The sequence below is a fragment of the Mesocricetus auratus genome, unplaced genomic scaffold, assembly GCF_017639785.1.
Source record: "Mesocricetus auratus isolate SY011 unplaced genomic scaffold, BCM_Maur_2.0 Super-Scaffold_100027, whole genome shotgun sequence".
NCBI classification, from domain to species: domain Eukaryota; kingdom Metazoa; phylum Chordata; class Mammalia; order Rodentia; family Cricetidae; genus Mesocricetus; species Mesocricetus auratus.
In genome coordinates, this window is record NW_024429208.1 from 24,752,271 (window position 1) to 24,778,219 (window position 25,949).

The following is a 25,949-nucleotide window of genomic DNA, read 5'->3' on the forward strand; positions in this document are numbered from 1 at the left end:
AAAAAGCCATAAATACATTAGTGGAGCTTTTGAAGTCAAATTTGAACCCTGATTGAAACATTTCCAGAAGTCTGACTTTGAAATTTACCCAGTATCTCTATGTGAGCATAAGAATAATTATAATGCTCCCTGGAGGGTTGTTTTTGTAGGTTAAGTGGCAGTGGTGCACACTAAGGGATGGTGTATCTCCTAGCTTGGTATTCAGTAGATATGGGTGGTGGGGTGATTATGTTGATTTTCAAGGCTTTACTGTAACAATACACCCGGGTACCTAGAAATAACTGTTGTCACAGAGATGAGACAGAGCCTGCCCCAAGCCCTCCCATAGGGAAAGCAAAGCAACAGATGGGGAGCCAGATGTTAAAACCACTGAAAAAAAAATGATTGGCACCAAGAGAAGAGATGGGGGACAATGAAAATGCTTTTTAGATGCTCAGTGACCCACTTATTATGCTACATACCTCTGTGGACATGAGGAAACCCCATGCTAAAACAGAGGTAGAAGGTAGGTGTGGTGCTGTGCCCTGCAATCTCAGGACTCAAGAGCAGAGGTCCAGGATCACTCTAAGTACAAGATCATCCTGGGCTGCAGTGTGAGACCATGCATTGAATGCAAAGCTCAAAACGAAACAGATACATTTGCATGTGGTTTTCCATTGCTGTGTAACAAACCAAGAGTGACTTAAAGCAATCTTTTTTCTTTTCTTTTCTTTCTTTTTTTTTTTTTTTTTGAAGCAGGATTTCCTTATGTAGCCCTAGTTGACCTAGACCTCACTATGTAGACCAAGTCAACCTTGAGCCCACAGAATCAGCAAAACAGCACCTGGGAAAATGACCTCATGTATTTGTCTCTAAGGGCAACCAGATATTTTTCTCCAGGGGCAACCAGCCTGCTTTGAATCTGCTCTGAAGTCTAAAGTTAGCTGTCTGTATAAAAGGCTGTCTTTGTGACTGAGAATTCTATGTCAGTCTGAGTAATGTAAGATATGCTAGTATTATCTCTATTCATCAGAATTATATAGCTAGGCAGAAATCATCTTCTTGATTATCCACAGCTATATGTGTGCCCCAAAAGTGTAAACTACACCACCAGAGCTCTGTGGAAAGAACCCCACAGCTGTTCTTACTAGGGAGGCCTAGCAGTGGCACTGAGAGAGTTATGAACAGGAGACAGCCAGTCACTCAGTCAATAACCTCAACAGCTTTGCCAAGTGGGGCCCACCCACAGGGAATAATGAGTCTTGTGGGTCAGCTTATTAAACACTAGTTGTCACTATGGGAATGTCACTGTCATTCCCATGACCCCCTGCAAATTCACATCCCTTCTGTATATCAAACACTTTCAGCCCTTCTGTCCAGGCTCCCAACTCACATTTCATTACATACCAACTCCAAGTCTATCCTCTTACTACCTAAATGTGTGGATGGGGCTCCTTGGGCTAATTCTTTGCACCCACTCCTTGATAACCTGTGTCTTGATTTGAAGATCTGTTACCAAAGAGTTATGTCACCTGCCTCACAAACACACAGCATATAAAGGTGGAACGGCCACTTTAAATCTGTTATTCCTTCAGAGGGAAACCAAAGGATCCAAAGCATTTCTAGAGCTCAGCCAAGCATGCTCTAGGCCTGTTGTAGTGAGGCTGTCTTTCTGCCTGGGTGGTGTCTAAGGGTCTTAGCTATACCCGCCCAGCTCTTCACTCTACCGAGCATCCTTACTCTTACCTGAAAGTAGCCTGGTTTGCATCTGTGTGGTTTTCTTCATCATCCTGTGCCCTTACAACTTTCCTTGTTGATTTGTGTTATTTCTGCAACTGTGAGTGTCAAACCCAGAGTCTCCAACATGCTGGGCAAGAACTTTACAACTAAGCCTCACCGGTTTTGAATTTTCGAGATGGAATATTGCTGTGAAGCCCGAGCTGTTCTCAAACTCATGATTCTCCTGCCTCAGCCTCCTCAGTGCTGTCATTATAGACCTGGTTCTTCCTGTAAAACTTAAAGAGCTCCAAAGGCCTTTCCTTAGTTTTGTCCTGTCTCTGCCCCCTTTTAATTTCAAACTAATACAATTTACAAACTCCAGAACCCAAGAATAAGCCCTCTTCCCCTGGAATTCCTTGTGGTATGGTATGGGTGAGTATCCTCACATACCTTAGAAATGCTGTTTAGTGGTCAGTGTCTGAGACACACCCCTTTTCTTTTGTTTCAAGAGGTCTGTAAAGTATCACTGTAAATTTGAGGTTACAAATAAGGTGTCATAAAAAGTCTATTCTAGTATCAAATTTGCCTAGAACCTAATTGACAAGATATGGACTGAGATAAAGGTTTGTTTAATTTTTCATGTTTTTCATACCCATCACATATTTAATTCAAAATTTCCTTGAAAACAAAAAGTTTGTGTCTTGTTGCTGCTGCTGCAGCCAGCTCATCTCTTGACTTGTGTTCTACTGTGGTCAGCTGGAAAACGTGCAGAACCTTCATACCCAAAATCTCCTCTGGAGACACTGAGTTCGTTGGATACATACCCTATTTCCCACACTCCCACTGGTAGCAGCATTGTCGCTTTCCACCATTCTAGCTTCCAGTAAAATTCTCCCCCTCCCCAGAAAGCCTCTCTTGGCACTTCCTGAGGCCTGCTTCCACCCGCTGCTGCTTCCCAGCATCAGGACCACATGCTTTCATTCTGCAGCACCTGATGTCTGAGAATTTCAACCCTGGATTAGCAAATAGAAGCTGTTGCATATTCAGTAGGGTTTAGAGAAAAATGAGTTAAATGGTAGAAATATTTTCATTAAAAACTACTTACAACTTGAAAATGCAAGTATGTGTTTGATAATATGGTTATGTTTTTAAAAAATATTATAGAAGTACTGTAACCAAACAGGATGGGTTCCTATCAGATGAGTCTAAAGCCAATATAGGCACAGCCAAGATGAGTGGAGAAAGATTTATTATCTGCTGTAGACGGAGAACTTGGCAGTTACCTCCAATGTAATGTCACTAGACACTTAGAGCCATGCATCCCATGCCTTAAGTTTCCCTGTGCTCAAAATAAGTTAGGAAATAGAAATTGGTAAAGAAAATTAATTTTATGTGTTTTTTCTTAGCTGTTTTAATGAATTTTTTTATTTTTCACTTTTTGTTACTAAATTAATTTCATGTTGTGTATTGTACCCTTCACCCCACTTTTCTCTCCCTTCCCCGCTCCTGTTAGGCCCTTTGTTCCCCTAGACAGTTTCACTACATACTCTCAAGTCATATATACACAGATGCTTTTATATAACTATATAAAATATAGGAACCACCGATGAGAGAATATTTGTCTTTCTGAGTGTGGTGTGGATGCTTAATATAATCTCCCACTGTATTCATTTTCCTGGCGACAACTTAGCCTCAGTCTCTTTTTATGGCTGATGAAGAAACCATTACACATGCACACGCATCACATTTTCTTCATGTGTTCCTCTGCTATGATGATTAGTGCTGTGACAAGCATTGCCATGCAACAGCTCCGCGGTGTGTTGACTGGGAGCCCTGGAGGTCAGTACCCGGGAGTGATTTCGCGGGTGCATAGGATACCCGCCTTGTAGAGACGGGCCTGTTCCGTGTTGTTCTGATCCCACGTTGCAAAAGGGGGTGGAAGGTGGTCAGAAAGACTATGTCAAAGCCTTAGAACTGTTCCTCCTGCCTCCACCTCTGGAGTGCTGGGATTCCTGGTATATGGCGCCATGCTTGTTTTTATGCAGCGCTGGCAACTGAGCCTAGGGCTTTGTACATGTAAGGCAAGTGCTCTCCTGGCTGAGCTAGCCAGCATATTCCCTGTTATTTTTCTGTGCTCGAGCTGTGAAGTAAAAGCCGACCATTGTTTTCTGACGTTTCACCCCATACTTCCTGCTGTTTCTCTTTTGTGGCAACTAGCAGTTGTGCGTGTTCTCTGCCACGCATTCGTAACTGCCATGTCTTGTTTGTGCCTGGAGCCTCTGAGAGTGCTCCCTTAGAGTTCACCTTAATAGCTGTGTGACCTTGTGAGTTTCAGTGTGATGATAAAACAGTACGCTGTCCTTCTGCATATTCAGATCCTCAGCTTTTTATTCTGGGTTTTTCCCCCTCCCTAATTACAAAGGTAATAATAGTGGCTAAAATTTATACCGCCATAAATGCATAAAGGGAAGACACAACCTGCATACATAAAAGGGAAAAAGAGAAATATCCCCAGACTGTAAGTGGAAAAGTACTCAGCCAGATGTCTTAAAAGAGCAACTAATGTACAAAGGGGGAATGCTCATAATTCATGTGTCCACGGCAACCACTGCATCTGTGTCCGTCCTCCCAGAACTGCCTTCTAGCTGGTTTTAAAATTTTTTATAGATTATTTCTTATTAGGGTAGTGTATGAAACTTAAATACAAGTTATCCATACTTAGAAGCGCTGTAGAATAAAAGGCGAAAAGGTCCCTCTTCTAGGGTAATGCTATTATCAGCTTGATGTAGATTCCTTTAAAATTTAAACAACAGATGTATACTATATTTTAATAAAAATGAAGTCAAATGATATCTGATAACAAAATTATAGCTATTTTATCTTTTAATTTTAGCAACCAAGGTCTTATTGATAAGCTTTCATAGATGTATATTTGGATTGAGTTCATTACTGTTTGCTTGTGAAGTTTTATTTTTTTTTAAGATTTAAAAAAAATTCTGTATGTGTGTCTATGTCAGTGTTTCTCAACCTTCCTAATGCTGTGACACTTTGGTTCTTCATGTTGTGATGACCCCCAATTTTTGTTGCTATTTCTTAACTGATTTTGCTATTGTAATGTAAATATCTGACATGCAGGATATCTGATATGTGATGCCCACAAACGTGTGGGGGTCAGAATCCACAGGTTGAGAACCACTGGTCCATGTGCATGTGATTACAGTGTCCACAAATACCAGAAGAGGGCACCATGTCCTCTGGAGCTGTAGTTACAGATGTTTAGGAAGCTATCCAAAGAGGTTGCTTGGAATCAAACTCAGGTTCTCTGCAAGAGTCATGTGTGCTCTAAAATAAACACTGAGCCATCCGTTTGGTCTCCTTCTGCTTTTAAAGCATTAATTTTAATTTTGTTTGTGGTTGTTTATTTGCATCATTTTGCTTTTTTGACAAGGTCTCACTGTGTAGCTCAAGCTGGCCTCAGATTCAGCATCTCCCTGATTCAGACTTCTGAGTACTGAAATACAGGGACATACTTTGTCTCGTTTTTAACTTGTCATTACTATTACAATTAAACATTTCCCAAGCTTCTTGCCATTTGTATTTCTCCTTTTATGACCCATACCCCAAGGGTTACAAATAATAAATAAGAGCGTGGTATGTTTCTCTTGAGACCTGTTGATATCCAGCGTTTGTTTGAGTTATTGTTTCTGTGATTATTAGTGATTTTTTATAATCATTATAATCAATCCAACAAAAATGCAAAAAAGATGGAGAATCCTGTCATCCATGTCTAAGTTCGGGTTTGTTTGCTAAATAACTTTGATGGGTCCGTACCCATCATGAAAGCCTTGCTGTAAATCACAGGCTCTCAGTTGTGCTCTTATCTGCAAGGCTGGCATCTGCTGACAAGATGTCACGCATAAGAACACTCTAAACCCAATGAAGAGAGACTTATACTTTTCTAGACAAATCATTGCACTGAATTGTGTTTATATGATTTATAAAAATCAAGATAGAGTTGGTGATGGCAGCATATACCAAGAACTCTGGAGGCAGAGACAGGCAGTTCTCTGTGAGTCAACGGCCAGCCCAGTCTACACAGTGAGTTCTAGGTCAGTCAAGGTTAGATCACCAACAGTGGTTTCGTTCCCCATACAACCTTCAAGCACTTGTTTCGTTTGTGTGTGCATGACTTGCTGTCCCTGTTTTCCTCATATAATAGATAATACTCTCCTCTCCTCCCTTCTAAGTTTTATTGTAAGACAAGATTGACTTAAACAATAATTTCAAGGAGCACAATGAAGTGGGCTTTTCCATCTGGGTTATCCATCTTGGTTTATATTATTGTAGGGACAACTTAACTCATGGAGTAGTTCGTTGGCAGTGTTTGCCCAGCTTCTTCTGTTTGTTTTAGAGACCATTTCGCCACAAAATCTGTAACGATTCTCTGCTAACATTTCCCACACTTACTTATCCAGCTGTCTCTCACCTTCTTGTCTATTGCACTGTCATCTGGTAAATGCTCAGTGCGCCCCAGAAGGCTTCAGAACTTTAATAACACGGCAGTGAGAAGAAGGGGGAAACTTCCACCAAAGGGGGATCCGAATCCTTAAACCTGACCTCTGTTATTTGTTCCTCAGCTGCATCTTCTGTTGTCGGTGAATCTGAATGAACGAAAGGGGCTGGAGGCTGTTCCTACCCTCTGGTTTTGTTTTGTAATGACAAATAAACCTGTATCCTATATTTCTAATGCTTCATTCTGAAAAGAACTATTTGACAGGATCTCGTATTTCCCTTACTTCACCAGTCATGAATGCAGACATTCTTGGGTTCTCTCTCTCTCTCTCTCTCTCTCTCTCTCTCTCTCTCTCTCTCTCTCTCTCTCTCTCTCTCTCTCTCTCTCTCTCTCTCTCTCTCTCTCTCTGTCTCTCTCTCTAAGGCAGAATCTCTTGTAGCTCATGCTGGCTTGGAACGTACTGTGTAGTTGAGGGTGTCCATGCATCCCTGAGCCTCCAGGGCTGGGTTCACATGGACAGTCGAGCTTCAACTCCACCCTCCCTCACTCCCTGTACACACATGCAGATACTGGATTATCTTACACAAATTGCTTACCCTGTAAATGTTTCCATAAATGCTTCGCTATTCCTCTGGAATCTAAGAGAAGCCAAAATGCCATCATCAAATTGAAACCAGCAATGCTTACTTTAATAGCATCAAATAATCTAGCTATCATTGAAATTTTCCTGATTATTCCACTGGTGTTTTCAATTAATTCACAGATTCTATACAAGGACCAGGAAGGGCTTTTGAGGCAGTTATGTGGGGGCCTTTTTTCATCAGTTCATTCAAATATATAGTGACTGTTTGAATGGATATGTTTTTTATGCACCAGCCATGACTCTGGGTGTCAGGAATGCAGAGTGGAACCAGTTATAGGCCTTGCACACTCATGGTGTTGTAGGCTGGAGGGAAGACAGTGGGAACAATAAACAAACCAATAAGAAAGGAAGTGTTATAGGAGTGCCAAGTGCCAAGAATAGAATGAAACTAAGTTGTGTGTTCAGTTCAGCTGCTTCACACAGCATGAAAAGACAGCACCCTTGGAGGTCAGGATGCTTAGTAAAACCCAAATGATGACGAAGATACCCATACAGAAACAACCTAGACCAGTATTTCAGACAGAGAAAGAAGCTATGTGAGACTGTAAGGCCAGAACAAGGTCAGACAATTCATGACAGCACTGGACTAGAAGATATAGTGTGAGGCTGGAGGAACAATTGGCTCTTAAGTAGATGTGACCATTTAACACAACCAGTAAAATCTAAATGGCCATCATTTTATTTGATGATGTCTTGCTAAAATTCCTTGGCTAATTTAAAATAAGAACATGAAGCTGACGGCCTCTGTTTAGACTCTCTGAAATGAGCCTGCTTGTGTTCCTATGATGGGAAGATCTTACCTTCTATCCCCGTCTTCCCTTTTGAAAGTATACATAACCAGTGCAATCTATCATGTCATATGGTGATATTAAGCTTCTGTGAATACAATGTAAGGGGCAAACATGGGGATGAGCTTTTGTGTCATGCAGTGTGTGTTTGAAGGGTGGTTGTGTTAGCCAGGTTTTCATGGATGGGTGTGAGAAATACTTAGCAGAAATGGTTTTCAAAAGGATTTAGTTTGATTCCTGGGTTCAGCCCATGACCTGATGGCTGTGTTGTTTTTAGGGCTGTGGGAAGACAGAAGCTCATATAGGTGCTGTTCACTTCTTGGTGACCAGGAAGTGATGAAGGGACAAAAGGAGAAGGTGTATCTTTGTAGAGTATGCGCCAGTGAACAGCTTCCGATAGCCAGGGCCACCTTCTACTGCCTACATGAATGCAGTCATCAGAGTGTGAATCCATTAAAGGGTTGCTCCACTGTGTAGGGCAGAGCCCCCAGAATCTAACCACTTAGGAAAGCCCATGAGCCTCTAGGAGACATCTCAAACACAAACCATAACAGAAGCAGTAATTGTTGGAGGTCTTGGTGAGTTCAAAAACCTGACTTGATTCTATTATAAAGTGTCGTGGTATGCACCTTTTTTTTTTTTAAGTTTAAATTTAGATTAGAAACAAGGTTGCTTCACAAGTCAGTTCCAGGTCCCTCTCCCTTTCCCTCCCCTCCTCCCGTGCCCTCCCCGAACCCCCCATTATCCCCTCATTTCCCCAGGGAGGGTGAGGCCCTCCATGGGGGTGTCCATAGTCTGTCATTTCATCCAGGGCAGGGCCTAGACCCTCCCCCCAAGAGCTCAGGGTGAGAGTGCATCTCACATTGTTGGATGGGAGTCCAAAGTCCGTGTGTATACTCGGGATAAATACTGATCTACTGCCCAAGGCTCAATAGATTACCTAGGCCTCCTCACTGACACTCACATTCAGGGGGTCTTGATGAGTCCCATGCTGGATTCCCAGGCTGATGCCTGGGATTCAAGAGTTTCTGGGGGTTAAACCAGCCCAGTCTTAATCCCTTTGGTCATCAGTCCTCCTTCTCTGTTACTGGCTTTCTTGAGTTCAGCTCAGTGCTTAGCCATGGGAGTCTGTCTCTTCTTCCATCAGCCACTGAATGAAGTTTCTGTTTCCCAGACTCTCTGGCCATGGGATGGTAGGCTGGCACTCCTCAGATCTATGTCTAAAATCCATATATGAGAGAGTACATGCCATGTTTCTCTTTTTGTGATTGTGTTACCTAACTCAGGATGGTTTCTTCTAGTGTCATCCATTTGCCTGCAGATCTCAGGATTCCATTTTTTTTTCTGCTGAATAGTACTCCATTGTGTAAATATACCACATTTTCTCTATCCACTCTTTGGTTGAGGGGCATCTAGGTTGCTTCCAATTTCTGGCTATTACAAGTAATGTTGCTATGAACATAGTGGAACAGACATCCTTGTTGTATGAATGGGCATCTTTTGGATATATGCCTAAGAGTGGAGTTGCTGGGTCTTGTGGTAGGTTTATTCCCATTTTTCTGAGGAATCTCCATACTGATTTCCAAAGTGGCTGAACCAGTTGGCACTCCCACCAGCAATGGAGGAGTATTCCCCTTTCACCACATCCTCTCCAGCATAAATTGTGATTGGTGTTTTTGATTTTAGCCATTCTGACAGGAGTGAGATGGTATCTCAGAGTTGTTTTGATTTGCATTTCCCGGATGGCTAAGGATGTTGAGCACTTTCTCAAGTGCCTCTCAGCCATTTTAGACTCCTCTATTGAAAATTATCTATTTAGTTCTGCAGCCCACTTTTTAATTGGATCCTTTGGTGTTTTGGAGACATGCTTCTTGAGTTCTTTGTAAATTTTGGAGATCAACCCTCTGTCAGATGTGGGATTAGTGAATTTTTTTCCCATTCTGTGGGCTGCCTTTTTGTCTTGCTGGCTGTGTCCTTTGCCTTACAGAAGCTTCTCAGTTTCAGGGGTCCCATTTATTAATTGTTGATCTCACTGTCTGTGCTACTGGTGTTATGTTCAGGAAGCTCTCTCCTGTACCAATTCGTTCAAGGGTATCACCCACTTTCTCTTCTAAGAGGTTCAGTGTGGCTGGATTTATGTTGAGGGTGGTATGCACCTTTAATCCCAGCACTCGGGAGGCAGAGGCAGGCAGATCTAGCCTAGTCTACATGGCAAGCTCTAGGACAGCCAGGGCTATAGAGAGATTCTGTCTCAAAAAACCGTAAGTAAATAATACAGTCTGTGCAGTGCAGGGAAAAGATACTTGGACAGCAATGTACAATAACTTAATACAGTATAAGTAGCCCTGCTCTGGAAATACAAAATGCAAAACCCTCCAAAATCCAGGCCTGTTTGGGTGTTGAAATGACATCACAGGTGAAAAATTCCATACCTCATCCTTTGTGATGGGTCACAGTGACAACATAGGGGCAATACAAATGCTGTACAAAATTATCTTGGTGCTACATATATAAGGGGGAATATGAATCACAATTTAATTTCATGTTTAGAATTAGTCCTATTTCCAAGAACCTCATTTATCGATATGCAAATATACTAAGACAATAAACAACAAAATCCTCAGTATCTGAAACCTTTCTGGTCCTAAGAAATTCAGAAAAGGACCATACTGTCGGTTGAAGTCAAACTTAAGAGTTTAGAAGACTAAATTATCTAAGGTTAATAACATCATAATAGCTTTCATTATGCCAAATGTACTTGTTCTGAACTCTTTTTTAAAAATTACCTCCAGTGGTTGCCCTTAGAGCTGGTAACTTGAATGTTTTATGCCAAGAGAACTAATGAAATTTTCTTAAGTTCTGTGAGTTCTTTCATATTAGACAAAGAGGTTATTCATAATGATCTAATCTAAGCCCAATTTTTTGCTCTAAAGCAACTCAATTTTTATTCATTCACTGAAACAGAATCTAACACTTTGTTCTACTTCCTTCTACTCCAGACAGATAGACACACAGACACATAAATTCTCTCTATTTTCTCTCCTATCAGCATAGCTAAATATTATGATGGATTTTTTTTAATGGGGCAGCTGGATAAATAGCTCAGTTTGTGTGTTTACTCAGAATGAACAAGGCCCTGGGTCCAGTCCTCAGTACTGCTTACTCAGGTATGACGGTACAGACCCTGTTATCACAGCACTCAGGAGGCAGAGGTGGGAAGATCAGAAGTACAAGGTCATCCTAGAGGTCATCCTCACCTGCATGAGACCCATTGGGAAAATGATAATATAAAACAAAACATGAAAACACCTAATGGAACCCAAAAAAAAATCTCCAGTTCCCAAATTCTGATTACCTAGCCTATTGATAGCCAAGAAAAGATAGGGCTCTGAAGATCTTTTTCACACTCAGGAATATGTATTGTTTGTAAAACTGCATTCTGGAGCCTCCGTAGGCAGTAGCAAGATGGCAGCGTCCGTTTTCTCGGGTGGGCCGAGAGCTGCTTCAGGAATATTATGTCCCCTGAATGTTTTGGCATCTTCAACCTATCGGAACTATGCCAAGAATGCCTGTCTGAATTCTGCACAGTGCACCATTAATTTTAGACATATTCAGACACCAGTTGTTTCCTTTGCTCCAAAACTTGTCACATCTGTCAGAAACCTGCCACATGAGCTTACTGCAACAGTCCTTAGTGGCTGCATTGGTTCCCAGTGTCCTGAAGCTGCCCATCAGAACTCTAACATACTGCAGCACATGGAAAGGCAAGAGGAAGACAGTAAAATAGATCGTGAATCAGTTCCTTAGACATCATTCTGGCCTTTGGCTAAAGAGAAAAGCTAGCTATAAGAAAAAATTATGGAGAAAGTCAATAAGAGAAAAGCACTTAAGGGAATTTGTGTTCTGCAACAAGACCCAGAGTAAACACCTACATAAAATGACCACGTCTTTCTGGAAGAGGCACAGCTGGTATGCCTGTGATCCTTACCTGATGTACCATGATCCAACAAACCTGCGAGTAAAGTGAGTACGTGGTAAACTGTAAACTGTACTAGCTGGTTGACAAACATAGAATACCACCATTGCACTTAAAAGTCCATGCATTAAATATCCCCAGAGTGGTCATGGAAAAAATGCGTTCTGGTCACATGCATTTGCAAGTTATGAGTAGGATAATCTAAGGAAATGAAAAACACAAAACAAAACAAAAAAACTGTGGAGACGCCTTGATCTCTGTCCAGGTGCCGCTTCAACATTTAATTACTTTCTGAATCAAGGAGGCACTTAAATGCAGTCTTGCCAATAAGCAACCTGAAACAGGAAACTTTTAAGCAATCTATTGATAAGCTTATCTTTTTAAATGGTAGGCTGATTTCTTTAGGAGATGCTTGGGGAAAGACTAACCATTATTTAAGCAATGATGATGTTTCACAATGCCTTACGATTGTCATGGTGGGTATTCTTGTGTCACAGTTAGCAGTTGGCTTGCCTTTTCTTCCACCTGCCATCTTTGAAACTAAGCCAGGCCCTCCTCCCTTTGGCTTCTGATGCAGTGCTCACTACTTGAGAGGAAACTCAAGTAAATCTTTACCTTGAAATGAGATTATTCTCCCATGGGCTGTTGGACAGCCATAGACTCACTCACTGGTGACAAAGGCTTGCAGAACCCTGAGAAATAGTTAACAGTTTTATCTCGAGAATGAAGTTTCCAAGAGACACCATTAAAAACTTTAGGTGCTTTCTTTGTATCCACACAATACATAACTGTTAGATTGGGAAATAGGACCCTGCTAACACCTGTTGAAGGCCAGTTTTGGGAGTATCTCAAAGAAGAGTTGAGACTGGAATTTGTTTCTAGAAATCCTTAAAAATTGCAAGTTTTGGCTTTGTCCTTTAAGTTAGCCAGGATCCAGCGACAGTGTCTGAAGACAGGACACTGTCACTGAGTCTTAGGAGGTGACTGGAGCACTCTGATGTATGAGTGAGAAGGACTAAAGATCAGGGTTATTGCCCTGACCATTACAGTAGTCATTTTTAGGATGAGATACTCTGTTCAGGACTTTGTGTATTGATGCTTTAGCATCTTTAAACATCTGGATTTGTATATGTAGAGCTGAAGCTTAGAGATTTGTTTAAAAACCATGGAGCTCAAATCAAAATGAAGGGACTAAGATGCAAATACATTTGTGACTTCAAGAAATGAGCCTTGTTTGTTTCCCTTCAGATGGATATGTAGAATATTTTAATAGCTATTAAAGAATACTTAAACAGTAGATACTTATTTTCTAATATTTCTGCAGGCCGAGAGCCCAGGCAAGTTCAAGGTGCGAGCATTGATGAATAGTTAGATATTTAACATTTGTTACTGTTCACTTCCCATTACTGTGACAAAATACCTGAGAAAATCAGCTTAGAAAGAGGAACAGTTTTATTTTGACCCACAACTTTGGGGATTTCTGTCTATTGTTGCTTGCCACCATTGCTTTGAGTAAGGTAGACATCATGACAAGATTATATGGTGAAGGGAGATGCATGCTCCTTGGAGGCCAGGAAGCACAAGAGCTGTGTTCTTACACTGGGTTACGACAGTGTGGACAGGGGAGATGTGATGATGGATTGCCCAGGAGGAGCAAATGAAGACTCTAAGACAGCTGTGCAGCTGAACTGTGAGAGGTTGACCGGAGAGTTACAATTAATCAAAGTGGGGACCACAGGGGTAGAGCAGGTTTTGGAAACATGAAATTTGAATCTGAAAGTCAATACAGAAAAGACTAAATGTAGTATTCTCATTGGGGGTAGTAGCTTAGGAGGTCTAAGAAAGGTTGAGCTCTCCAAACAGAATGAAGTCTGATAAGACAAGGGCAAAGAATAAGCCTTCTGGGGGGATTTTGTGGGTAACTTGGAAAATAAGCTTCATAAATCTAAGATGGCAGGAGATGTTGCGTGCACAGGCTGGGTGGAGAGATGTGTGCTTTCAGAAGCAGCTGTGTAGTCTGCCCTTTGCCATCCTGCCCCTGCCCCAATTCACATTTCCAGTCCAGATAGTTTAAACCCAGGTCTCTTACTGCTGGGTCTTAAAGTAAAATGCATTTATAATGTAGAAAAAAGAAGCTATCAAACTGTTGATTGGGTTTAAGTCCAGACTGCCTTTTCAGTTTTGTTGTACAGTTTTGTTTTTGAGAAAATGGTTATTGCTATTTAAGGGAACTTACATTCTGTATTCAATGAGCCAAAACAAAATTTGTTGACATGTTGTTGATGTGTGTGTTGGATGAACCAAGCTGACATTTTCATAAGTATTTTTCTTGTGCCCATGGTTGATGGCTGTTGAAGAGATCTAGTGTAACCGGTAGACGGGCTTGTTAGCAGGATGGCAATATAAGGTCAGTGGGGCCCTTCCAGGTTATTCTTCTGATAGGAATTTAATTAGGCAGACATCAAGTTCCTCTTCTTTGTTTTTTTTTCCTTCAACTTACATATTAGAAGTCCAGAAAAAGAGGAAACTCCTCTCAGTGTGATTAGATGGAAGGGCCCAGTGTTAATTAAAGGCTGCCATTGAACTTATTGTTTAATGATTTCCTTCTGTATTCAGAGATTAAGTAGTAATGGTTTAAATTACTGAAAAACACATTTCTTATTAAGCAACTTGCCTTCGAAGATAAATATTAGTCTATAACAATATCATTAAAACATTTTTTTAAAAGAATTTTGCCAAAACGCCTCCTGGCTTTTTCCGTCTTGTTTTGGTAATGATATTATTCTTTTTTGGGGGGGGGATAATTGTGCTACCTGAATCGCATCCTTTCCTTCATCACAAATACAACCTCTAAAACATTCCCTGTATTTTACTTCCTTTTTAGGGGGAAAATGAAATAAATAAGTAAATGTCTTATTTTCTTGTACAGAACACATTAAACACCTATTCATGTTGGGATGTTACAACAAAAACGTGTGTGTGTGTAAGCTTCTGTACATGTGTACGCACGTATATGCGTGCATGCATGTGTTCCTGCCTGCACACTTGCTTCAGATTTGTCTAGACCGGCCTATCCCACTCTGCACAGGTGCTCTCCCAGCCCCAGCCAGTCACTGCTTCTTGCATTTCATTATCAATGAGGTGGAAACAGTAGAGAGAGCAGGACATTGAAGGAGGAGGCCTCTGACTCATGGACCAGAGAGAATGGAATTCTAGAACGAGGTTTAGAGCGTTGGGTCTAAAGTGGAGCAGGAGATCTTCAGTGGACCTCAGTGAGAAATAGCACTTGAAATCTTTTTAGCTTAAAAAATGCAATGAGGAATGAGGGGCTTTTTCTCTGGCAACTTTCTTCCTGTTGTAGTTTGAATCAGTTGAAGAAATACATAGAAAGAAGCAAATTAATCTTATCTTATGCTTAGGTCATTGCTGTTGGTGAGTGTCCCATCCAAGCTTAGTGGAGAGGGACGTTCAGCTCCTGAGTAAATTCTGCATGTGCAGCTTGACGTGTGAGTCATCTGTGGCTTAGAGAGTAAAGATATGCTCTGTCACATCTGATGCCTGGATCACTTTCATCACTGTCATTTCCAAGCTGTACTAAACATTAAATAGCACAATGAGGTCACTGCTGCCAGCATTTGGAATGCAGTCTAGTTCGTGGCCCAGTGTCTCTATCCAACATCCTGCATGTTTCATATATTGAAGCTGAGTGGCAGGAATCCAAATAGATTCCCTATAGGAAGCTAAAATGAGACAGCTTTTAGCAAGATGGGTTGAGTCCGGTAGAACACAGATTCCAAGAGGCTGGCCAGCTGTGGGCTGGTAGCTAGAGAACGGCAGCTGAGCAGCCAGTTTGGAAATGAACATGAGAGGCAGTGCCTTCTCACGAGCAATGGCATCCATTGCAACTTGCTGTCAACTCCAGAGCTGTGAACAACTCCACTGACGGCAGAACCCGGAACTTGAAGGGTAAAAAGCAATGAGGAACCAGGCCAGAAATATAAGCCCCGTGAATTTGAATGCCGTCCCTCCTACACTGTGGGTATTTTGATGATTCTTTTTTTGATTGTGAAATAGTACATAACTATTGTATACTTTATGGTAATAATCCCTTGTGGATCTATTGCATGTTATTCTAGTATGTTACAGGGACATTTTAAACACCTAATTCATCTCTGTACCCCACAAAATGTATTGTAACTAATGTCATGACATTTTAATGCCTATACTCAAAAGATTTTAAACCTATCCACTAATGTAACCTCCTGAAATTATTGAGGGAGCCAAATGAAAGGATGGAAGAAAAAAGGCAGTAATGCACACATGTGTATCAGTAAATTAGGGCCAGATGCAAAGGAAAGGCAACATATGTGCTTGTATGTTCATGGGTAGGTAGATGCACATGTGTGTACATGTTGATGTACACAAATATGTTCAAGACCAATGTCATTCTTCATGAATGTCTTGTTTGGAGACAGATCTCTCACTGACCTGAAGCTCACTGTTTAGACTAGGCTGGCTGGTCTGCAAGCCTTAGGATCCACCTATGTCCACTTTTCTAGCCCTGGGATTACAATCATATACCACTGTTGTTTCCAGCATTTTTACATGGCCTCTAGGGTTCAAGGTCAGGTCCTCATGCTTACTTTGACAGACATTTCACCGACTGAGTCATGTATCCGGCCTGCCTCATGGGACGTCAGTGAACTGGCCTTGTTAATCCTAGTACCGGTAAACTGCAAGACAGCACAGAAGTCTTTCATGGCAGAACATTTTGCAGAACGCCTAATCCAAACAATCCCAGAGAGCTGGCATGGTGGCTAACTGGACAGATCTCTGGACAAGTGTTTCCCAAGCAGCCTTCCCCTAAGCAGCTCTTCAGCACTGCTGATGTTGGCTGCTAAGTCTTGTCCCCTGATGCATTAGTACCCATTGTCTGTGACTTGTTTCTCTAAAGATTATCTCATCCTAAAGTCCGTGTGAGGAAGAGAACAGCTATCTTACTCTTCCCTACACCTTTTGAACTAAAGAAAAAAGAAGAAGACAGGAAAGTGGTGAAGATGCCTATCCTAGGGGAACTGAGGCACAAGGCTGAGGTGTAAGCTCAGGAGTGTTACTGACTGAATACTGCAACAGCCAGGCTTCAGGAGAAGGCTAGACCCCTGCAGGGACTCTCAGGCAATACACCCATTTCCCTAAAAGTAGGCATTGCATTCCAGGGCTCATCAGTGAGACTTAAGTTTGTTTGCTTTTCCTTAATATTTTTCACATTTATTTATTAATTCACAAAGGATTTTGGTCCATCCTGGTTTTTCAAACAAGATTTGTTTTGTTGTTTTCTGACCCTCTCCTTTTCCATCAAACACCCCCTCCCCCATTAAAGATGTTTTTAAAATAAGGAGCAGGGTGCTGATGATGCATGCCTTTAATCCCATCACTCATGAGGCGGTAATCAGGCAGAGCTCCAAGTTCGAGGCCAGCCTGGTCTATAAATCAAGTTCTGTGACAGGCTCCAAAGCTATACAGAGAAACCCTGTTTCAAAAAATAAAAAATGTAAATAAATAAATAATAAGATAAGCAAATATATTTTTGGAGTGCTAATACAATTTAGTGAAAATTACACTTGTAGAATAAATTATAAGCTTATGAATTTTATTGTTATAAAAATGATAATCATCTGAAGCAGGGAGAAATGAAGAGTACAGACTCTTGATTTTTAATAATAAATGACTAGAAACACCCTGACTGTCCAACAGGGCTAAAAATCATGCCAGTGTCTTAACGTTTTTATAATCATTTTGTTTCTTTAGCTCCAGAAAGGTCTTTAGCAACTGTTATGCCATGATTCAGGACTCATAACCAAGTCTCCTATTTTTCACCTAATAATTTTTCAAATAATTGAGCGAAGTGTAGCTTGGAAAACCAGCGAGTTCAGTTGTGGTTAGTTCCAGGGGTGTGAGCATCTCACTGGCTGCCACACCAAAGAGGGGACGTGTCCTGTCTGCAGTCATCACTTGTATATCCCCTGGTCCCCTGGCTGCCTCATGAGCCCCTTGTGACCATGTCTTCCTTTCACCAGGGAATGTTAGTGAGCTCGATCTTGTGAGGGTCTTGTTAATGATAACAACTTCTCTGGTTCCAAGACAACCGTTACCATGTACAGAAGACAATGTCCCACAACAATAAAAAAAAACTTTAAAAATAGCATGGGGGTAGTTAGTTACAGTGGTCACTGTGGCACAGAGGGACTTCCTCTGGCTTCCTGGGGTCAATGACTAAAGGTCCTTCCTTTGTAACTTGCTGGTGTGTTTTTAAACAGCTCACACAAAGTGACAAGAGCAAAGCTACAACTTAGTGAGGTCACTTAACTTAATGGCCAAAGAGCTCTTTGGGCAGCCAGGAAAACCAGCATACTTATATACATGTGAGGAGGAATGGGAAGAATGTAATTACTTAAATAGTTACAACCTAATTACTAATAAAAAGTGGTATGCCGCCAACTTACTGCTGATACATCTTTTTCTATTTCATTACTGGTGACTTTATAATTACTTATTGTTACTTAATAAGGTCAATGTTGTCTTATTCCTCCCCTGTTGCACATCTTAAAAACACTGTAGTGTCCTTGAGAATAGTCTCTGGCTACTTCTGCTGCTCATTCCATAATTCCTGCTGCATCAAACACAGGGCCTCTATTCACGGCACATGCCTGTTAGATAGCCATTCCAGGCAGAGTAAGTGCTGTGGCTTAGCTTCCTCTGGGGTGAGGGAGTAGACTCTCCTGTTTCTTCCCTTTGTGTCCGGAACTGTTGACACTTTAGCCCTACACAATTACACCATGTGCATCCTTTGCTTACAGAGTACCAGTCTGATTTTATTGAACTTGCCAACCCCCACCCTCCTTTTCCTTTCTTTTGTCTAGTTCTAGAGGTTGAATCTGGAGCCTTGTTTATGTTAGACACCGCTGAGCTGTATTCTAAAGCCTCCCCTTCCAGTGACTATGTTGCCCAGGCTGGCCTTGAGCTCAGCCCATAACATGGGTGGACCTTGAGCTTGCAAGGTCCTATGCTATATCCAAGTGCTATGTCTCAGCATGCACCACCAGGCCCAGCTTCTTACCACACTCTTATTAGAATCCGAAGTGTGTCAGCTTGCTACAGGAAACAGTCCTTAAACTTTGCTTGTAGCAACCCCTCTTTGAGTATAGAATTATTAGTGTTTTGAATATGAGTGTTATTAAATGGTGACTAAATGATCATTAGAGGAATACAAAGCTGTTTCTGTTTTCAAAAGACATATAGATCAACAGGTATCAGTAAGAGCTGGAAATATTTCATATTGCTAAAGTGATAATGATACATTAGTAGAAACTTTAATGGATTTCAGTGACCCAGGGGGCTCAGATTTTTGTCCCAAAGAAAATGAACATTTAATGGGTAGCCTGGCATGTACTGCAACACCTTAACAAAATGAAATCTGGTACTGACTAACCTCCATATGTGGAGAATATTTTTGACTTGCATTATTCTTTTAGAATTTGTAAAATGGAAACAGGCTGTTTGAAAATATGCAAAGTTGACAAGTGTTCAGTTTCTCCCCTTGGAATGGAATTAGACAATGGGAAAATAATAGGGGGTGTGGAAGGCAGCGGCTGCTTGTAATTACTCCGGTGCTCTGGCTGTGATGGATTTGCAAAATGTGACTTGGAACAAAAAGTTCCTCTGAGCCACTGTTCTTTTCTGTGGTTCTTCAGGTTTTCATGGCCTTCAAGGTGAATTAGTGGGAGGGGTTAGGCCACGTGTGAACAAGCCACGAGTGCTCTGTAGTGTTCATAATGTATGCAATGCTAATTTCTCTATGACTGTGAAGAAGCAAATACTATTCTGAGAAGCCACTGACATTCCTCGTCCTTCTAGACTTCCAGGATTTCCAGTTTGAAAATTTAAACAACCTTAACAAGCCCTGATTAGAGGTGGCCAGTTCTTACTCACTGCAACTGTCAGTGAGAAATCAATTATTGCATTATTTAGTAGTGTTGGATCTAAAGAGGGAGAAGATAATGTTCTGGCCATCCTCAAAGACCTTGTGTTGTCAAGACATAACACAAGATAACAGAGACGCCAGGGTACTGTCTTAGTGTTGTCAGGGACACTAAACCTAATACGCCTCCAAGTGCACTGGAAATAAAAGTTATTTCTAACGCTAAATGGTCTTAATCTTCCTCTTATAGAAATGTTAATCCGTCATGTAAACAGACTCCATTTTTTAACTTTATTATCTTCCTAGAATGTTCTCTGTTGTTGGACAAGCTGGACATATTAAAACTTCTGGATATTGGATTACATATAAATTTTTCAGAGAAGTAGTCCATTGAGTTCATGAAGCTGGGATGGTGGCTAACCTGTCAAGTCAGTGCAGAAAGGGAGTTAGGTCATCTTTGCCTTGGTGGTAAACAGCTGTAAGGATGAGCTACATGGAGCAAACATACAACACAGCTTCAAATACATGAAAGACACAAAGGCCTGTGTGGGTGCCTAATGGCATCTCTTTCCAGTCTCCATCATTATTTCCCTTCATCTCAAAGTGTACAACTGTTGTATGTTTGAATTTTGATTAACATCACATAGGCATTGGGGACAAACTCTTTCACGTAGAAACATTCAAGGCCACACTACCGGAGGGTGCTGTGACTCAGTGAACTCCCTTAACCATTACCACCAGCAAATAGTGCAACATGGTTGTCACAGTTCTACCAGACTCACATCATGGAAAACTGCATTACCTTTCTCTCCTCTGGTCAGGTATTGTTGTGGGGTATTTATGGTCCAAGCATGTCCCCAAATTGAAGAACCTGTTTTTGAGACACAGGGTTTAAGTAAGAATTAAGACCTACACCCACACATGGCTCATGCACAATTAAGACAAACTATTAGTCTTTTAGTTAATTGTTGCTACTCCTATTTCTTACGGTCCTTTTTACACCAACAGACTCAATACTCATAGCTAGTAATGTCAGATGCTAGCACCCTCTGCCTTTGAACTGAGTGTCAGAGGACGGGCTGCCAAGAAGCTGCAATACTGTAGAGTTTGCATGTGCAGTCAGTTCCCTCACTGTAGCAACGTGTCTACCTTGACACTCTTGGGTTTTTAATGGGAACTTTCCTTCCTAAGTTTTTATTTTGAAAAAAAAAAACCCAATGTCAATTTTTTCTCAAAAAATTTTTGGATGTAATAGACATCCAAGGTTCTTTCGCCTGTGTGCACTTGTTAATGTCTGCCAGTGCATCTAATCCGTCTGCCCCTGCCCAGACTTCTGAGAGATGTCATTGCCATTTCATCCACAAAACATTCAGTCTCCTAAGGAGGGCATTTCTCTGCAGAACCAGGCAGCCTGCTGAAAAAGCAAGTGAGACAGAGCTGTTGGCCCATGGAAACTGTTTTTCTATGGCTTGCCTAAACGAGGAGCACATTTCTTCCTTGCTGACAGGACTGAGCAGGAAATGTGTGTCACTTAGTCTGTGACAGTGAGTAGTATGTATTTATGACAGGGTAGGGAGTGAAAACTGTGACTGAAGTAGGCAGTGTTCATCAGTGGTATGTGTCAACAAATGATCCATTTACTTTCCATTTGTGCTTCAAAAAGTTTTTTCATCTGTGCTGTGCAGGTGTGTAATGCATTCTTACATTCTTTGTGTGTGTGTGTGTGTGTGTGCGTGTGTGTGTGTGTGTCTGTCTGTGTGTGTGTGTCTGTGTGTGTGTGTCTGTGTGTGTGGTTTGTGCATACCGCATACCACATCACGCATGTGGAGGTCAAGAGGATAACAGTAAGCAGTTGGCTCTCCCTCCACCATGGGGTTCTGGGCATTGAACTTAAGTCTTTAGGTGTATGTGACAAGTGTCTTTATCTGCTGAGCTATCTCACTAGCCCTATGCTTTATGATTTTGTTCCTATAACTTCTAACATTCAGGAGGGTTTTTGTCTATAAAGCATAAGCAATTATATGCCACATGTCACAGGATCTGTTTGATTTTTTTAATCCTTCATTTTTCTGATTCCCCTATTAGACAAACTACACTCACAGTCTGCCTAACTTAATTTATGGGCAGAATATAATTTTCGGCTGTGTCTTTTATTTTGGACCTTGTGCTTGTAGCTACCAGACAGCTGTTTGGGTGACTTGTCACATTTGTCATGGTTGCTCCAGCCTTCCTTTGAAAAAGAAGCTTAATGGCAGTTTCCTGTGTTGAAGGAAATGATCCAGCAGACAGCCTTCTGGACTCTTCGTCTATCCGGGTGGAATTTCTTAGTGGGCTACAACATGACAGTAGTGGGGTTTAAGTCAATAGCTATTTCCTACCATGTCCCCCATATACTCTTTCATGGATTTTTTCCCCCAAATAGTGACACGATACTAGATTTGACACAGCAATCAGCCCTGTCACTCAGTATTGGCACCTGAACATGGCCTCCCTAAATCAATTCTATTTCTAAATTCTATTATCTCAACTATTGCCCTCCTTCCTGTTAGCTGTCTACCTCCTGATCATTGTTGCCATCTATGAGAAGAGGCGTCTTCCTGTACTGTTGGAAACAGATTAGACAGGGAGTAAAGATCTATGGTAAAGCTTATAGGAGTTAACGTTTTTTGACACTAAACATTTGGTTCCCAAAATCTGCATGAGATACAAAGATTGACATTTTTCTAATGAAGTGTTCTCTTTATATAAAATGCTGTGAAGTAGTTGGCTAATTTTAAATTTCATCTGGTGTTTAAATATTTTGAATTGTATGTGAGAAACGTTTTCAATAATGTGTATTTCTTCTAAAAGGCTGGGTTAAGCTAAGTATTATAATGAATACTTGTAATTCAGCTCTAGAGGGGCTGAGGAGGGAGACTGGATGTTCAAGGCCAGCCTGGGCTGCACAGTAAGACCTTTTTCCAATTCAGATTGGAGAAACAAGCCTGATCTTTTCATCCTGTGCTAATCTTAGTAAGATCATTGTGCATGTCTGCATTCTTAACATAAAAGGAGGCAAACATGGGGCTGGGGAGATGCCTCAGTAGGTAAGAGAATTTCCTGCACAAACACTAAGGACTTGGGTTCGAATCTCTAGCATTCATATAATAAAAAAACCTCAGTGGCTGGAGAGATGGCTAAATGGTTAAAAAGCACTTGCTGCTGTTGAAGATGACCTGGGTTCAGTTCCTAGCACCCACATCAGGAGACTCACAACCACTTGTAACTCTAGTTTTCGGAATCCAATGTCCTCTTCTGGCCTCTGGGCATCTGCACACAGGTAGGACATATACATATGCTCAAGGCGCATACATATAATCTGTTAAAGGTAAGAGTAGCATCACACCTGTAACTCTAACATAGGGAAGAAGGGCATAGGGACTGGAGGAACCTTAGGGCTTGCTAGCTACCAGCCTACAAAAATGCTCCAGGATTAGGGAGAGACTTTGTCTCAATGCACGAGACAGAGTGGTGGAGGGTCCTCTTCTGGGCTACACACACACACACACACTCACACACACACACACACACACTCACACATACACACACTCACACACACTTATGATGTATACCTACACATGCACACACATGCATACAACATGCACACACAGGAAAGGAAACAAACATGCCTTTCTGCTTTTCACTCTGAGGGGCAATGTTTTATAGTCGGGATATTCTTCACAACAGCTTATTAAAGAAGAGCTTTGCTGAGGTTGAATAATTCTCAAGTCAGCCAAGAAACAGCTAAGCTCTTTAACTGTCTCTCTCACACACAAAGCCAACATTCACTCATCTGCTAATAAAAGCCCATGGTAATACCACATCCAACCTCTGTAGAATTCTTCCTTTTTCAAGTACACATGGAATATTTTCTGAAATTGACCTCAGGTTGGGCCATAAAGCAAATGTTAATAAATTCCAAAGGATTGAAGTCATATAGCATTTTCTATAACCACAGAGGAAGTCACTAGCTGGAGCAATGAATCATTTTCTCCAGGAAATCTTCCAATATTTGAAATGTGTATCAAAGAACTAATAACCACACTGGAAAATTAAAAGAACACATAGTTTCCCAGTAAGTATTAAAAACAGAAAAGAGGGTTATCACTACAGATCCTACAGCCACTAAAAGGGTAGCTCGGGATGCTGCCGAGCAGAAGGACATGAAGCCTTGGGTTTGGTACCCAGCACTGGAAAATAAAATTGGTTAGAATAAATTTATAACTTGTTGCCAATAAGTTTGACTTATAAAACTAACATTGAACATTAAAGAGCAAGCCTGATTTTGAGAATGGTCAAAAGATCAGAACAGACATTTCTCCTATAAAGATGGCTACTACATGCTTGAAATGATGCAAAGCATCATTAGTCACCTGGAAGAGGGAAATGAGATCCACAGTGAGGTACCCATTCACATCTGCTAAGGAAGATACTGTAAGAAAGACAAGTAGTGAAAAGAGCCAATGAGGATGTGGGGAAATCAGAACCCTCACCGTAGGTGGTACTGTAAAGTAGCAGAGACTCACACATGAATCTTCATGGCAGCATTATTCCTAATAGCCAGAAAGTAAAACCAACCCCATCATCCACCCACTGATGAAAGAATCCCCTATGTCCTTACAGTGGAAGGCATTGAAAACAATGAAGTACAGGTATATAATGTCATGTAGTTCTGTCTTGAAGACTTTATGCTGCTAAGTAAAAGTCACTCAGAAAAAGACCACATCTTGTGTCACTCTGCTTATGTGAAATGTCAGAAACAGGCAAATCCATGAAGACAGAAAGGTTAGTGGTTTTAAGGGCTAGGGGTAGAGAAGAGCAGGAAATGGTGTCTAATGGACATCAGTTTGTGGGGATGGTGGAAAGATTCTAATACCAATGGGGTAGAGGTTACACAGCGCTAGGCATGTACTAAGGGCATCATATTAGACACAGTTTTTGAGAAAGACTCATTACATACTTCAGGCTGGCCTCAAACTCATTATATAGCCTAGGCTGGTGACCTTGAACTTGTTCTCTTGCCTTAGCTTCCCAAGTGCTGGGACTTCAGGCATGTGCCTCCTGTAAGTAGATGCATTATATGATGTGGTAATTCTTTCTAAAAAAAATGCTGTTATTGGTATGGGGAGAGAAAATCCCTCCCCAGGGGGAAAAATGCCAGAACAAATACTCATATACATATGGGGTACTGACAAAGGGCTTACATCCCAATATATTAGTAATTTTTATATGAAATAAAAAAATGGAACATAGTAACAAAAATGAGCAAGAAACTTGAAGGGGCACCCCCAGGAGATGATAAGCAAATGAGTTATAAATGGATGGAAAATATCTTAATATCCTCAGTCACTGGGGAAGACGCTACTAGAAAATGACTGCATTCCACCCAAAAGGCCAAATTTAGCCAAGCTGACAATATCAGTCATTTGAAAACAACAACAACAACAAAAAAGGTGATGGGACTGGAGAGATGGTTCAACAGTTAAGAGCACTTACTGTTCTGCCAGAAGACCCAGGTTCAATTCCCAGCACCCCCATCTGGAGGTTCATACCTCCTGTAGTCCCAGCCCCAGGGGATCCAATGCTTCTAGTCTCCCAAGGCTCTTCTACTCAAGTGCACATACCCACACACAGATGCGCATGCATACACATAATTTAAAATAGTTTCTTTTAAGTGAAGAGGCTGGAACTGTGTGTGCCTCTGAGTGAGTGAGTGAGAGAGAGAGAGAGTGTGTGTGTGTGTGTGTGGTGATGGTGGAGTGAGGGGTGTGTGTGTGTGGTGATGGTAGTGTGAGGGGTGTGTGTGTATGGTGATGGTGGTATGAGGGGGGGTGTCTCAAGATAGCTGTGCTTGCCTTAGAACTCATTGTGTGGCACCATGAACATAAGAATGTCCTGTAGCCCTGAAGTTCGTTTCCTAGTTTTATCTGAAAGAGTATGCATCATCCTGACATAAAGTGAGTGTTCTCTACTGCATATTAGCCATCCTGGAGCTAGCCCCGATGTCCATTGTGGAATATTCATCTGGTGGACTCGTGTAATGGATGCCTAAGTCTGCAGCTGTGGAAGGGAGCTGCTGTGTGCTTGCCAGCACCAGTGAGTATGATGAAGCCAATGTGGGGCAGCACACGCCAAGATAAAAATCAATCATTGCTGTCGAACCCTGTTCATAGGACCTAGGCCTTCATCAGAAAAGAGCATCTCTTTAGCATGCTTGGAGAGAGTGAAAGATAGGCAGTGCTTTAAAAACCAGTTTAGAGATACTTTTACAGTGTACAAAGGGTCGTATAATAAATGCCTCTATTCTTAACACT

General features: G+C 41.4%; 1 protein-coding gene, 1 long non-coding RNA gene and 1 pseudogene across 3 annotated transcripts in view; 2 read left to right on the forward strand and 1 right to left on the reverse strand.

Annotated features, from left to right (window-relative positions):
• The window catches only part of Mcu (mitochondrial calcium uniporter), a 156,111-nt gene that overhangs the window by 85,743 nt on the left and 44,419 nt on the right, over positions 1–25,949 (forward strand). The window lies entirely within an intron of this gene.
• On the forward strand, positions 9,848–17,083 carry LOC121134211 (annotated as a pseudogene).
• LOC121134212 overlaps positions 19,879–25,949 on the reverse strand; it is a 40,732-nt gene continuing 34,661 nt past the window's right edge. The window contains exons 2-3 of the long non-coding RNA XR_005871250.1: positions 20,399–20,467; positions 19,879–20,017 (exon numbers count right to left, since the gene is read on the reverse strand). This is a non-coding gene — a long non-coding RNA (uncharacterized LOC121134212). The remainder of the gene's footprint in view (positions 20,018–20,398; positions 20,468–25,949) is intronic.